The following is a 16,669-nucleotide window of genomic DNA, read 5'->3' as shown; positions in this document are numbered from 1 at the left end:
GTATAGCTAAGGATTTATCGATTATTGTCGATAATTTCAAAGAACCAACATTTTACTTTAGTTTTCTCTATTTGTTTTTTTTTTTAATGTCATTGATTTCTGTTTTGATCTTTATTGTTTTCTTCCTTTAAATGTTTCTAGCAACATAGGTCATTAATTTTAGATTTTTCTTCTTTTCCAATATGAGCATTTAAAGTTATAAAATTTCCCACTAAGCACTGCTTTAGCTACATCCTACGAATTTTGGTATGTTGTATTTTCATTTTCATTCAGTTCAAAATATCTATGATTTATTTGTTGACTATGGGTTACTTAGAAGTGTGTTGTTTCATTTCCAAGTATTGGTTTGTTTGTTTTTGTTTTTAAATTGATTAATTTTTGGTTGCATCGTGTCTTCATTGCTGCACACGGGCTTTCTCAAGTTTCGGCGAGCGGGGGCTACTCTTTGTTGCTGTGCGTGGGCCTCTCATTGCGGCGGCTTCTCTTGTTGTGGAGCACGGGCTCTAGGTGCGTGGGCTTCAGTAGCTGTGGCTTGCGGGGTCTAGAGTGCAGGCTCAGTAGTTGTGGTGCATGGGCTTAGTGGTTCCACGGCATGTGGGATCTTCCCGGACCAGGGCTCAAACCAGTGTGCCCTGCATTGGCAGGCGGATTCTTAACCACTGTGCCACCAGGGAAGTATTTTATAGATACCTTATTGTTACGATTTATAATGTAATTCCATTATAGTCAAAGAACATACTCTGCAGGATTTCAATCTTTTTTGTTATTTTTTTTGTTTGTTTTTGGCTGTGCCGCGCGGCATGTGGGATGTTCCCGACCAGGGATTGAACCTGGGCTGCGGCAGTGAAAGTCTGGAATCCTAACCACTAGGCCACCAGGGAACTCCTGAATTGTCCCCTTTGTAATGTGAAATATAACTCTGGCTTTCGTGATAGTCTTTTACTTGAAGTGTACTTTGTCTGATATTACTCCAGCTTTCAAAAAAGGTACTCCAGCTTTCTTTTGCTTTCTGTATGCATGGTGTATCTATTTCTATCACTTTTCTTTCAATATAACTATGTCTTTAAGTTCAAAGTGTGTCTTTTATAGATAGATAGTTGGGTTTGGATTTAACTGCAATGTTTAGTTTAGTTACATTAAATGAAATTATTGATATGGTGCTTTTAAGTCTACCATTTTGCTTTTTGTTTTCTGTTTATCCTATGTTTTGTTCTTTTTCTTCTTTCTTGTTTTTTCAGGTCAATTGAATTTTTTAAAATCCCATTTTAATTCATCTATTAGCTTTCAGCTGTACTTCTTAGCGTTTGTTTTAGAGGTTACTCTAGGCATTATGATATATATATATATATATATATATATATATATATATATATCCTTTTCATGGTTTATTTAGAGTTAATGTTGAACCACCTTATGTAAAATGTTGTATAATCCATTAACACCCCCTTTTTATGCTCTAGTTATGACATGAATTGTATCTATATGTGCTGTAAAGTCCACAATGTAGTATTATAATTTTTGCTCTAAACAATTATGTATTTTAAAGAATAATACAAAAGAGATAGTGCTTTACACACGTATTTACTATCTCCAGTGTTCTTCATTTCTTCTTCTTCCTCTTTTTTTTTTTTCTGTAGTGCAGATTTCCTGGTGACATTCTTTTGGTTTTTGTTTATTTGAACGTAACTTTATTTAATTTTCATTCTTAAAGGATATTTTCACTGGATATAGAATTGTGGGTTTACAATTTTTTCCTTTAAGTACTTTAAAGATGTTATTCATGGTCCGCTATTGCTTCTGAAAGGAAGTTAGTAATCATTCATATTGTTGTTTCCCTGGTTGTAATGTGTTTTCTTTCTGGCTGCTTTCAAGATTTTCTTCTTTATCTTTGGGTTTTCTTTCTGGCTGCTTTCAAGATTTTTTTCTTTATCTTTGGTTTTTAGCAGTTTAACTATGATGTATTTAAATTTGTTTTAGTTTTATATTTAACCTGCTCGAGATTCACTGAGCTTGAATATGAAAATTGATTTATTTCATCAAATTTATGTTAGACCTTTAGATACTGTCCCACAGGTCACTGGGACTCTGTTGTCTTTTTTGTTTTCATTTAGTTTTCCCCCCTCATTTTCAGACTGAAAACTTCTTGATCTGTTTTCAAATTCTTCTCTCAACTCCAATATGCTTTTAAGCCCATCCAGTGAATTTGTTATTTCTAGTACTCTTTAGTTCTACAATGTCCCTTTTATCTCCCTAGATTCTCTGCTGAGATTTTCAGTCTGTTTATTCATTATGAGCATAGTTTATTATTTTATTTTATTTTAATTAATTTATTTATTTTTAAAATTTATTTTTGGCTGCATTGGGTCTTCATTGCTGCACGTGGACTAGCTCTAGTTGTGGCAAGTGGGGTCTACTCTTCGTTGTGGTGTGTGGGCTTCTCACTGCAGTGGCTTCTCTTGTTGTGGAGCATGGGCTCTAGGCGCGCGGGCTTCAGTAGTTGTGGCTCGTGGGCTCTAGAGCGCAGGCCTCAGAGGTTGTGGCGCATAGGCTTAGTTGCTCCACGGTATGTGGGATCTTCCTGGACCAGGGCTTGAACCTGTGCCCCTGCATTGGCAGGCGGATTCTTAACCACTGCGCCACCAGGGAAGCCCATGAACATAGTTTTAATTGGTGCCGTCTACCAGTATCTAGATTATCCTGACGTTAATCCCCATTGATTGACTTTTCTCTATAGGTGACACTTTCCCTTTTCTTTATATGTCTAATGTTTTGGACTGTATCCTGTGCATTGTGAGTGGTAAGTTGTAGTTTGGATTATGTTATGTTCCTCTGAAGAATAATGATTTCTTTGTTTTAAAGGGCAATTCATTTGGCTGAACTCAAACTCCAAGTTCTTTTCCTCTGCAACGGGCAGTGTCTGAAACCTCCGTTCAGTCTTTGAGCCTTAGTTGGTCTTCTTGAAACTCTGTACGTTCAGAGATCAGCCATAGATTTACACAGAATTTAAATGCATTAAGTGAGGCCACCCTTTTGTGGCTCTCTTCTTTCTAGGATTTTACCCCTCACTTTCTAGCTGTTGTAGTTGCCCTGAACTTTGTCTTCTGTTTCTTTAGCCAGTAAGACTAAAGGGTTTTAGCTACACAGTGCTACTTACTGGAGCCTGCCTTTAGGTGAAAAGCCTCGAAAAATGGGAAACTCACCTAGCGCCCTTCTCTTATTCCAAGTATCCGACTCCTGTTTCTGCCTCTCTTTGTTGCTCTTCAGTGCCTTTAGATATTTGTTTTTTTATAGTTTTTCCCCAGAGTTTATAATGGTTGTAAGCAAAAGGGTTGTTTCCACATGAGGTCTTCTACCATTACTGAAAGAGAAAACTCTACCTTATGATAATAGACACACAGTTTAGGAAGTTGTACATATCCATGGCTACACAGAGGGATTTTTTTCTCTGAAGTAGTGATTGCTTGTTGCATTAATAGCTATTTGGATGTTACTGGTAATTCAAACTCTTAGTTTTGGTAATGTTATGTTTGTGATAAATGGTCCCTTTTGATGGATATTTAGATTATTTCTGAGCAATAAGAAAGTATTTCAAACAATAATGTAGTGGTAATCCTTGAACATTTATCTTTGACTGCTTGGTGAATAGACCTATAGGATACGTTTTGTAAGTGTGATTGCTGGATTCAACGGAATGCAAGTTTTAAATTGCATCAACAGATCACCCTTCAAAAAGACCATTCCACTTTATATAATGACCAAGAGTATGGTAGAGTATGTTTTCCCCACATTCTTGCTATCTATGGATACTATTCATCGTTTGAATTTTCTTTAATTTATGTTAACATTAGAAACAAGGTTTTACTTTTTAAGTTGTGTTTTTTAAAATGAGGTTTAGCAGTTTTTCATATGTTTATTGAATATTTTTATTTATTTTTGTGAATTATCTTTTCATATTCTTTGCCCACTTCCCCTAGGATTATTTGTTTTTATTATTGATTTGCCAAGTGTCCTTTGTATATTATTATTATTATTATTATGAGTTAATTAATTTATTTTTGGCTATGTTGGGTCTTTGTTGCTGCACGTGGGCTTTCTCTAGTTGTGGCGAGTGGGGGCCACTCCATTGTCATGCACAGGCTTCTCATTGCGGTGGCTTCTCTTGTTGTGGAGCGGGGCCCTAGACACGCAGACCTCAGTAGTTGTGGCACGCGGGCTCCGTAGTTGTGGTACGCGGGCTCAATAGTTGTGGCACACGGGCTTAGTTGCTCCGCGGCATGTGGGATCTTCCCGGACCAGGGCTCGAACCCATGTCCCCTGTATTGGCAGGCGGATTCTTAACCACTGCACCACTAGGGAAGTCCCATACATTGGTGTCATTTTTATTTATTGTATTTCATAATACTGAAATAAAAAAATTTAAATCTACATTCTTTTTTCCTCAGTATTTAAAAAATATAGTTATGATCATAGTATGTGTATAATCAGTATTATTACATATGCATTTTCCCATATTATAAACTCCATATTAAAATCATTTTAATTATAATATGTCACCCTTTAAAAATCTTGATAAGATCAAAATATGTCTTCTACCCATGGCTCATGTTCCAAGGTTTGATCAACATTCATCTTTAAAAATTTGTTTATTTTGTAAAGTTTGACTTATCATTAATTGAAAGAGGTAGAATAGGGGAGAAGGGAATTAGTATAGGTAAATTCTGGTGTTTCCTAAATACCCATGAAGGCTGAAGGGCTTGTAGGATAGCCCTCTTGTGGACTCAGCTATGTTCTGAACTAAGGCAGATTTAATGGGGGGAAGACATGGCCTTATTGGAGAATTTAGCCAGAAACAAGTTATGGAATCAAAACTCATGAGATTCTGTTGATGACTTGGTTCTGGACCTGGGAAGTGTTCCTTTGGTAAACCTGGGTGGTCTGTAACTTTCTTCCTTCACTTGTGTGGAGAGGATAGGCCCTGTAGTTCCCAGAGCAGAGCTTCCTGGGTGTGTATGAGCCCAGAGGAAGAATGAAGAAACTTGTGGAGATTTGTGGGTCACGCATTGTTCATGGAGATTTGTGGGTCATGCATTGTTCCTGGAGAAGAATGTGCAGACAAGCTTTTAGTGAGAGACTCAGGGAAATAGTGGAGGTTAAATGAAATTGTCTTCCTGTAGTTAGGGCCTGAAAGGGGAGAAGAGATGCTGCACACATGGATGTGGAAGCTCTGGTTGTGTATCTTATTTTGCTCAGTTCAGTTGGAGTGTCCTGTTGACCTGCTGAGTAACAGGCGCTGTGCATCAGTGGTGGAAGATCAGTCAGACTTAGTGCCTGCCTGGGAGGCATGACGTTTAAGCTGAATCTTTTTTTTTTAAAAGAGTAAAATAGAGAGAAAGTCTTTTTATTTATTTATTTATTTATTTATTTATGGCTGTGTTGGGTCTTTGCTTCTGTGCGAGGGCCCTCTCCAGCTGTGGCAAGTGGGGGCCACTCTTCATCGCGGTGCGCGGGCCTCTCACTGTCGTGGCCTCTCTTGTTGTGGAGCACAGGCTCCAGACGCGCAGGCTCAGTAGTTGTGGCTCACGGGCCTAGTTGCTCCGCGGCATGTGGGATCTTCCCAGACCAGGGCTCGAACCTGTGTCCCCTGCATTAGCAGGCAGACTCTCAACCACTGCGCCACCAGGGAAGCCCCTAAGCTGAATCTTGATGGATATATAGCACTGTCCCATGAATAACACATGAGGCTTAGGTATTCCAGTAGATGAAACTATATGAATAGAGGATGTAGCACATCTCTTATTAGGCTATTTGAAATGGAGAGAAGGTAGTCAGTTGAATATTTAGTGATTCTGTATTTTGACACTACCTACTTGTGACTTTATTTAATATAAGCTGTCATGAAATCTATACACTTACATACTCATTTGTGTTTTATTAAATATATAAATTAGATTTATATTTAGTATTAAATGTAAGGTTTGAAATTCTTTGCCTTTCTTCTGGAAAGGCAAATTTCAAACATTAAGAGTAATTTAAATTTGGTCCAGTGGTTAGGGCTCAGCGCTTTCACTGCTGTGGCCTGGGTTCGATCCCTGTTTGGGGAACTAAGATCCTGTAAGCTGTGCGCGTGGCAAAAAAAAAAAAAAAAAAAAAAAGGTAATTTAAATTATAAATAGAAAATTTTACAGTGTTAAAAGGTTAATGACATTTAAATATTTTTTTTAATAAGAGTTTTATACTGTAAAGACTATGTGTCTACAGAATTGCATACTTCTGTTTGGATAATTTCAATTTAGATTGGAAGGGCAGATTTTCTTCTTTTTTTTTTTTTTTAATAAATTTATTTATTTATTTATTTATTTATTTATTTATTTATTTATTTATTTATTTATTTTTGGCTCTGTTGGGTCTTCGTTGCTGTGCGCGGGCTTTCTCTAGTTGCAGTGAGCAGGGGCTACTCTTCGTTGAGGTGCTCGGGCTTCTCATTGCGGTGGCTTCTCTTGCTGCGGAGCATGGGCTCTAGGTGCTCGGGCTTCAGTAGTTGTAGCATGGGGGCTCAGTAGTTGTGGCGCACGGGCTTAGTTGCTCCGCGGCATGTGGGATCTTCCCAGACCAGGGATCGAACCCTTGTCCCCTGCATTGGCAGGCAGATTCTTAACCACTGCACCACCAGTAGGTCCCCTTCTTTTTCTTCTGCTTCTTTTTTTTTTTGGTCTTGATCAGATTCTGTGTAGTTAACATAAATGCAGTGGCAGAGCAGTTCTTTGAAAATAGTAAACTGAAAGTACTCAAGTATCATTCCTGACTCATCCCTGGTGCCTTTATGTTGGTCTTCTGTTCCACTGGGTCCAGAGTGTTATGCCTCAGGCATGTGAGCTTGTGGATACAAGGGCTCTCTCCTTTCTTGCTGAGCCTCCTCTCAGTGGCAGGGCTCCTCTCCTCAGCCTACCTTCTCTCCTGTGGGGGAAATTACTAGACTTGATGGGCAAATTTGGTGGAAATTTCATCTCAGAATTTAGTAGTCCATGTTTTGGCATGGAGAACTCTCTATGACAGCCATGCCCCTTAACTCAGCAGACTAAGCTCTTCATTTTGCTGTCTTAAGGGTGGTGTTACATTAGACATCACTTGAAATTGGAAATGAATTATTCCTATGCCACTAGGAAATATGCTGAGCAGATGAGATGAGTGAGAGGACTAGGTCAGAGGCTAAATCCCAGTGCTTGTTTTAAAGTTTTCACACACATACAGTTTCTGTCTCATGTCAGTTAATTTAGCTGCATCTCTGGTTTGTGGAGAAGATGGAAATAAGGTAAAGTGAGGGTGGCACAGGTGTCTTGGGAAAGATGATGGGAAGATTTCTTGTTGTCTTGCTTCTTTATGTTGCACATAGGATTTTCTGGGGAATAATTTTGAAACCACTGCAACTAACTGAAGCACTTGCCCATTTTCCAAGAGAGTGTATAGTAATGGTAATGGTCCAATTACCCGGATCTTGAGCTATGAGGAGTAAAAGCAGCATGGATCTCATTGCTGTTCTCTTTTGGGGTAGGCTCTAAGCTATTTGCTTTCATGACTTAAGTGCCAGAGGGGAATGCAGTTGAAATTGTTCTACTTGGGTAAGCATTTGTTTATTCTGTAAAACAGAAATTAGAATAGATGCCCTTAGAAGTTGCGATCTCAGATTAGTCTCTAAATCTGGGCCCAGCCTATTTGGTCATTCACAGATAACCAGGGCTGTTGGAAAATAGGCTGCCGTCCATTCATTCATTTCAGTCAGGGAATATTTAACAAGTACCTACTAAGTGCCAGAATCTCTTCTAAGCTGTGTCATTTGTGAATGTTCTACATGAACCATAGAATGAACAAGAGAGAAGACCCAATAGAAGTACAGGCTTATTCAGCTAATTTTTTTTTTTTTTTTTAACTAAATACCTGTTAGAAATGGGATACTACCACGAGGTGTAGTGTCCCATTGTTATGTTGTCAGTTATAAAATGAATAGGAAGTTATTTGTCACTGAATTATTAAGTTTACAGATGATTGACTTGTAAATTAACCAGGTTAGTTTCAGTGTAATGCCTATAATAGTTCTTGCAAATGATTTATTTTTAAATTAACATGGTCCGGTTTAGTGTAATGCTTATAATAGTTTAGGTTTCAGACACTTGTGTTCTTCCATGTTTTCTTGAGTAGGAGAGTCATTGACCTATAGCCATTGTAGTTTGGGGAGTTGGGAGTGTCTGTGGTCTGTCATCAGACATATAGTGGTGGAACATTGGCTGAGAATTCATTGTTCTGGGGGTTAGATAAATGAATGAGACATCTGGTCAATGTCCTTGTAGGTCTTTCTGTCCAGAGGAATGAATAAGACTGCAGGTACCTGCATTACAAGAGAGACAGTTAAGGTGGTGTCATGAGAAATACTTAAAACTATGGGAGAGAAAACTGACAGTGATAATGTGTGCCTGCCACATGGAAGTTGAACTCAGGATTAGCTTGTTGAGCCCTTACTATATGCCTGGGAGCTCTGCTGTCAGTGAATGGGGCACTCTTGGTCTTAGTGTTCATTAAATGCTCTTTTTATCTGACTACGGAGAGAGGTGATATTTAGGTTGGTGGTTTGGGGGCAGGGGTGGAAGAATATGGAACTTGCACAGGGCCTTCACGGATGAGTATCACTTAGGTATTTGGAGATGGAGGCAGAGCAGTATCAACAGCATAATCATAGGATGTTTTCTGAGACTATTAAGTGTGCTTTCTGACTTAATTGCAGGCTTCCTGAAGTGGGTTAAGGCTGAGCAGGTAAGTTGCTGCCAAACTGAGGTCAGTTGCTTTGAGTTGCTTTTTTGTTTATGGAGCTATTGGAAATGCTTCGTTTGCAGGATAGGGAGATAGCCATCAAATGTTCACTTGGATCTCTGTTGGTAAGGTTGCTTTACTCCTACTTAGCTGTTCTGTGGCCTTAAGGCATTTTGAAGTATTTTTTTATGAATTGTTTGACAATAAATTGCAGACTTTTACCCCTGAATATTTTGATGTATATTTCCTAAAAAATGAGGACATTCTCTTATGTTACCACAATTATCAAAATCAGGACCTTATTCAAACTCCACCAGGGATTTCATTGGCACCTTTTACCTCATTTATGGAAGTGATCTTGTCTTCATTCAGCACTTTCTTTTTTGGTAAGTTGCTTTTTTATATTCATAAATTTGTAGAGAAATCTAGAAAAGTACAAGAACAATGAAACTAACATTCATGTTTCCCACCACCCAGAACTGTTGGTATCTGGTCATGAGTGAGTGCCTCAGGTCCTTACTCTGGCCCGCAGTGGCCCTGCTTCTTCTGGCCACCTGTAACCTCTCCAGTTTCATCTTTCCTCAGTCTCTCTCTTTCCTGCTGTCTCTGCTCCAGCCATAGGCCTTCTTGCTATCCTGCAAGCACAGCAGGTACACTCTCACCTCTGGGCTTTCATTTAGAACACTTATTATTATTATTTTTTTTATACTTTCTTGGCTGTGCCGTTGCAGCATGTGGGATCTTAGTTCCCCGACCAGGGACTGAACCTGCGCCCCTTGCATTGGAAGCGCAGAGTCTTAACCACTGGACCACCAGGGACATCCCTCAGCACACTTTTATTGAATACCTTTTATTCCCAGCCAGAACAAATGGATCCATTGGAAAACTTATTTCATCAGTCAGTTAGTGGGTAACATTTATCATCAGATCATTCATTCAGCAATTGCTTGAGCATTTCTTAGGTACCAAAACTTTGGAGGGGGGTGAGAGGAAAGCTGGAATCGTTTATGAAAACACAGAAAGATGAATAAGTTATCTCCTTGACCTCAGAGAGACACTTACTTATAAGAATGGATTGTTCTGGGGCTTCTCTGGTGGTGCAGTGGTTAAGAATCCACCTGCCAACACAGGAAACACGGGTTCGAGCCCTGGTCTGGGAAGATCCCACATGCCGTGGAGCAACTAAGCCCGTGTGTCACAATTACTGAGGCTGCGCTCCTAGAGCCAACGAGCCACAACTACGGAGCCCAAGTGCCACAAATACTGAAGCCTGCATGCCTAGAGCCTGTGCTCTGCAACAAGAGAAGCCATGACAATGAGAAGCCTGCGCACAGTGACGAAAAGTAGCCCCTGCTCATCACAACTGGAGAAAGCCTGCGCACAGCAACGAAGACCTAACACAGCCATAAATGAATGAATGAGTGAATGAATGAATGGATTGTTCTGGATACTTCCAGTTGACTAGTGGTGAATAGCATTATTGATTGATCATTGTCCAACTTAAGCATTTCTAGATCTGCAATAATGTTGACAACTGTTTTTCCAAACAAAATTTCAAGTAAGTCCTATATTTTGATGCAGTGATTCTTTTCCAACGTATGTGATCAGATAAAGAATCTATTTTGAAAATTAAGGTGAAAAGGTATTTTAATATTTTCTAAGATATTAAAAGTTAAATCACATCAGTTAATCATTAGTATTCTTCATTGAAAAACAACGTGGCAGGAACTTAAGATCATCACAGACTGTGTGCACTTAGTATGGTCATCACTTTTGAGTCATAAGGAGACAGCAATGAAAGGTTTTATTTAATGATGATTTTTAAAATTTAGATTTGATTTTTCATAATTAGAACACTAAGGAATACTAATTCTTTATAAGTACTACTTCTTGATGAATTTTCACAACTACTGTGATGTAAAGGCAGTTAGGACCCTTATTTAAAAATTATTAGGGCTTCCGTGGTGGTGCAGTGGTTAAGAATCCGCCTGTCAATGCAGGGGACATGTGTTCGAACCCTGGCCCGGGAAGATCCCACATGCTATGGAGCAACTAAGCCTGTGCGCCACAACTACTGAGCCTGCACTCTAGAGCCCTCAAGCCACAACTACCGAGCCCACGTGCCACAACTACTGAAGCCCTCGTGCCCAGAGCCTGTGCTCTGCCACAAGAGAAGCCACGACAATGAGAAGCCCGTGCACCATAATGAAGAGTAGCCCCCGCTCACCGCAACTAGAGAAAGCCCGCACATAGCAACGAAGACCCAACACAGCCAAAAATAAATAAATAAATTTATTTTTAAAAAAATTATTATATGAAGAGTCATTTTGCTGGGTTTTTTCCCCCCTGTATATTTCAAAACCAATATATGCTAGGAAAAATTAAAACTAAGTAAAAGGGAACAAAAGGTGAAAAGTCCTCCCTTACTCTTCTCACTCTTGAAGGAACCATGGAACAGTTTGATGTGTGGTCTTCCATCCTTCCACACATGGTTCTGCTCATATGCAAACATACACATACCCATGTAGCTTTTTTTTAATAAATTTATTTTTTTAAATATATTTTTGGCTGCGTTGGGTCTTCGTTGCTGCGTGCAGGCTTTCTCTAGTTGTGGCGAGCAGGGGCTACTCTTCGTTGCGGTGTGCGGGCTTCTCATTGCAGTGGCTTCTCTTGTTGCTGAGCATGGGCTCTAGGCACGTGGGCTTCAGTAGTTGCAGCACGCGAGCTCAGTAGTTGCGGCACATGGGCCCTAGAGCACGCGGGCTTCAGTAGTTGTGGCGTGTGGGCTCAGTAGTTGTGGCTCACGGGCTCTAGAGCGCAGGCTCAGTAGCTATGGTGCATGGGCTTAGTTTCTCTGCGGCATGTGGGATCTTCCCGGACCAGGGATCGAACCCATGTCCCCTGCATTGACAGGCGGATTCTTAACCACTGTGCCCCAGGGAAGCCCCTCAGGTCGTTTTTTAAAAACACAATAATAGAATCATATTCTTATATTAGTCAATGGCTTGTCATTTTAATTTATAGTATTTTTCCATGTCAGTTCATAGTTCTTTCACGATTACATATGATTTATTTTGTTGGGTGGGTATTCCATAATTTATTTAACTATCCACTGCTGAAAGACATTAAAGGTATTTCTAATTTTTCACTATTATTTCTCCTTGTTTTATAGAAGAGCCTAGTACTTGGCAAGAAGGGGTAACTTAGCCCGAGTTAGAGTAGCACATTTCCTAATAGCTGGGTCATTCTGACTCCCATCTTCTGACTGAGTACCTAATGCCATGTGATGAGATGCTGGGTGCTATGTAAATCAAGTGACGTGAACACAGTCCCTACCTTTAGAGAGGTTGCACTACTGTGCACTGCTCTCGGCGGCACTTGTTAAAGCAATGTGTATACTCTGAGTAAGAGGCTTAGTAGGGTGGCCTACTAAGAAGAGCAGTGTGTGGTACAAGTGATGTCAGTACTCCAGGCAGGGTGGTGCCTTTGGAATTCTTTAATTTGAGGGGGGAGGAAGTGTTGATCTGGAAACTGAATGGTGTTCCTGGTGTGTTTTTTGGAACATGGGCTTAGTGGTGAGTACAGGACATCCAGAAAGATCGCTGGGAGAGAGGGGGGGTTGTTGAGAACTCATTCACCAGGAATGTGTTACGTAAGTAAGCGGGAAGGAGGGCGGGATCATCCTCAGAAACATCCAGCGAGGCCCCTGGAGGCCAGGATGCTGCTGTTTTAGTCACTGTTTAGAGGTTGCTGTCCTGAGCTGGTGCCAGTCTTGGAATTTCTAACTTGGGATGGAGTCATGATCTGAGAAATTAGTGTGAAGGAGGCTCTTGGGCAGCAGGAGGAACACTATCTAGTCTAGAGCAGAAGAGGGGCGTTAGCTGCATATGGAGCAGCTCTGGCGTTTGAGGCAGCTCTGCCATCTTGTGGAATAAGTGCTCAGTGATTTTTGTGAGGGCTGATTGTGGATAGCTTTGGCAGGGTTGCTTTCCTCACACTTAGCTATTCTGTGACCTCAAAGTATTTTTTAGATGTATTTTAAAGACGTTTTTATTTTGAAATAATTTAAGACTTATAAAAAATTGCAAAAATAATAGAAAGAATTCCTGTGTATGTTCAACCAGATTCCATGCTTAGTTGCTCCGCGGCATGTGGGATCTTCCCAGACCAGGGCTCGAACCCATGTCCCCTGCATTGGCAGGTGGATTCTTATCCACTGTGCCACCAGGGAAGTCCCTCTATGCATTTTCATAATAGCTTTTTCCCCCTCTGTAACCATGCATGGGGCCATACAGTATGTACTGGGCAACTTCCTGTTTTCATTTAACAGTGTATCTTGAGATTATCCATATCAGTATCAGTAAGTACAGAGCTACTTCATTCTTTTAAATGACTGATTAGGATTACATAGTGCAGACTTCCCATAAATTATTTAACTGTTCCTCTGTTTATGGACATTTTGTTATTTTTTTATTCTAAACATTTGACTGGACTAACTGTGAATATTTAAATCTGTTTACATTTCTCTTTGGTTGCTTTTTGTTGCTTTACAGCAGAGAAAGTTATTCCTTCACAGACCTGAAAAAAGTTTTATTCATTATAGAATTTCAAGTACATGTCAAAAAGTATTAAACTACTGGGGTCATGTGGTGTCTTTGTTGACAAGAATACCAACTGTATTAGGGGTCACTGCTGAGGAAACACAAGACGATGAGCTTTATCCTCTGTCTGGAGAAGTGACAAACAGCAGATCCAGGAACAGATCCACAGTGCTAAAGGTGGGGTGCAGTAGATAGTCATTTGTGCCAGGAGTTGATAGCATGTGGCCCCTGAGAGCCAGGGCCATCTGGATGCCTTCTTGCATTCGGAGTGAGCTAGGTCTGAGTGGAAGTAAAGAGTTGGCTGAGGCAGTGAGGAATGGCAGGGAGCGGGCACAGCCTGAGCAGAGGTGCAAGCTATGAGAGCATGAAGCAGTTGCTGGCTGGGGCAGCTGCTGAGGGCTCATTGTGGATTAATTAATGGGAGATGAGTTTGGAAAGCAAGATGGTGCTTAGATTGACATGGGCTTAGAATTCCAGACTGAGTATTGCCAGCCAGAGTGAATACCATCATCATAGTCAATCCAACTGTGAGGTTTTGAGGTACTGGCAATGGGTATACAAAACAACTACTGAAGCCCGTATGCCTAGAGCCCGTGCTCCACAACAAGAGAGGCCACCACAATGAGAAGCCCATGCGCCACAACAAAGAGTAGACCCCGCTTGCTGCAATTAGAGAAAGCCCACATGCAGCAACGAAGACCCAACGCAGCCAAAAATAAATAAAATAAATTTTTAAAAAGGGGGGGGTTATATAGGACATTATTTCTAAGCCAAGTTTCAGAAAACATAGTTTAAAAACCTTTTTTATTATAAAGGTGATATATGCTTATCATAAAAGGGAAAGTATAAAGCATTGCCCCAGCAAATAGAAAACGAGAGCTTCTGATCCTACTCTGTGTTATCTATTGCTGTGTGACAGTATTACCACAAACGTAGTAGCTTAAAACAACATATTTATTTTCTCACAGTTTCTGTGGGTTGAGGAGTCTAGGCACAGCTTAACAGGGTTCTCTGCAAGGCTGAAATCAAGGGGTTGGCCAGGGCTGTGTTCTCATCTGAAAAATCTACTGGGGAAGGGTCTGCTTCCAGGCTCACATGGTTGTTGGCAGCATTCAGTTCCTTGCAGGCTGTCAGACTGAGAGCTACAGTTGTTTTTTTTTAAAATACTCTTCTTCCTCCCTCCCTTCCTCCCTTCCTCCCTCCCTCCCTCTCTTCTTTCTTTCTTTTCTTTCTGTTTATTTATGGCTGCGTTGGGTCTTCGTTGCTGCACGCAGGCTTTCTCTAGTTGCAGTGAGCGGGGGCTACTCTTCCTTGCGGTGCGTGGGCTTCTCTTTGCCGTGGCTTCTCTTGTTGCGGAACACGGACTCTAGGTGTGCAGGCTTCAGTAGTTGCGGCTCACGGGCTCTAGACCACAGGCTCAGTAGTTGTGGCTCGTGGGCTCTAGAGCACAGGCTCAATAGTTGTGGCGCATGGGCTTAGTTGCTCCGCGGCATGTGGGAATCTTCCTGGACCAGGGCTCAAACCCGTGTCCCCTGCATTGGCAGGCGGATTCTTAACCACTGCACCACCAGGGAAGTCCCAAGAGCTACAGTTTTTTTGTGGGCGCTCTCAGTTCCTTGCCACATGGGCTTCTCCATAGAGTAGGTCACAACATAGCAGCTTATTGCATCTAGCCCTCAAGGGAGAGTGCCTACTAGTAAGATGGGTGTTACAATCTTACATAACATAATTATGAAAGTGACATGCTGTCACCTTTGCCTGTTCTATTAGAGGCAAGTTATAGGTCCTGCCCACACTCAAGGAGAGGGGATTACACATGGGCATGAATACCAGGAGGCAGGATTATTAAGAGACATTTTATAGTCTATTTCTACCCTTCCCCCCCCCCCCAAAAAAAAAAGAGAACATTCCTTAGAGTTATGCCATTATTAAAAGCAAATTCAAATTCTGTGGACCATTTTTCCCCCCATATACCAAGGTATAGTAGTAATTTGGGAGAGGCAAGAGCAGAGGGTGACTTGGGATTTTGAGCCTGGGAGCCTAGGATAGAGCTCTATGCTTTGCCTCAATTCTTCCGTACAAAAATCTGTTCAACATGAGGAAGAGCGCAGCATTTAAATGGTAATACCCATAACTACTTGCAAATACTGATTTCCATACTACTTTCTAAAACAAAAATAAATTGGTTTCAGTAGTTTACCCTCTATCCCAAGGATAATTTGATTACCCCTGGCTTTTGAACCAGGCTCCCTGGAGGATTTTTTTTTTTTTTTTTTTAATTTATTTGGCTGTGCCGGGTCTTTAGTTGTGGCACGCGGGATCTTTAGTTGTGGCATGTGAGATCTAGTTCCCTGACCAGGGGTTGAATCCGGGTCCCCTGCATTGGAAGCACTGAGTCTTAACCGCTGGACCACCAGGGAAGTCCCACTCCCTGGAGGATTTTATTTACATATTTTCTGCCCTTTGTCACCTAGTAACTGCTCTCATGTTGACAAAGGACCATAGTATCCCTAGAGTGGATGATGTCATTTAGCTGGTGCCATCAGTGACGTATGTTCCAAATGAACTGTCCTCCCATTGGGAAATAGACACTGTGTGTGAGGCTTGGAATTTTTGTAGACTGTGGCCCAGCAGGCCCTTTTGGCAACCATTGACTCTTTTGGTTGCTTGACCATGCTTCCCTCACCATGTTTCTTTTGTCACAGGAACACCATTCTGGGGAGGAGTGTAATATAATATATAAAAGAATTGTATTCTTTCTACTGTGAAATAATATGGGTATTATAACATGGAAGAATAGGGAAAAAAATCAATTTTTTTTACCTTGAAATCTCATATGCAAAATGGGTACCATTGTTTATATTCTTACAATTCTAAACAAAAAATACACTATTTTATATGTTATTCTTATATATAATTTTGTTTTGCTGAAACTGTTTCTTTCGAGGGTTTTCTTCAGCATGGTTATGCTGTGCATATTCTGTTTTAAAGTTCTTACTTTTAAAATGTAAAACATTTTTACTGGTTGCATCATTGTGCTGTTCCTGTTGTGCGTTTATTAATTACCACTAACACCTCAGTGTTTGATGAATAAAGTGGGGCAATTAGATGTTAAATTTTTTCAGGTCGTGCCCTGGTACATGGATCCCTGGCTGGGATTATGCATAACTTTGTTGGAAGCAAACAGCTGTGAGGTCAGTGCCAACCCAGATGACAGCGAATGTTCAAGTAACCTGTTGCAGTTAGTAATAGGCTTTCTCTTCTAATAC

At 40.7% G+C, this 16,669-nt stretch overlaps 1 protein-coding gene across 10 annotated transcripts in view; it reads left to right on the top strand.

Moving 5' to 3' along the window:
• Nucleotides 1–16,669, top strand: part of PHF20 (PHD finger protein 20) — a 137,483-nt gene that overhangs the window by 67,833 nt on the left and 52,981 nt on the right. The gene's annotated exons all lie outside the window — the stretch shown is intronic.

This window comes from Eschrichtius robustus, chromosome 16 (genome assembly GCF_028021215.1).
Source record: "Eschrichtius robustus isolate mEscRob2 chromosome 16, mEscRob2.pri, whole genome shotgun sequence".
NCBI classification, from domain to species: domain Eukaryota; kingdom Metazoa; phylum Chordata; class Mammalia; order Artiodactyla; family Eschrichtiidae; genus Eschrichtius; species Eschrichtius robustus.
Note: the sequence above shows the minus strand (reverse complement) of the source record. Positions and strands in the feature narration are given on the sequence as shown.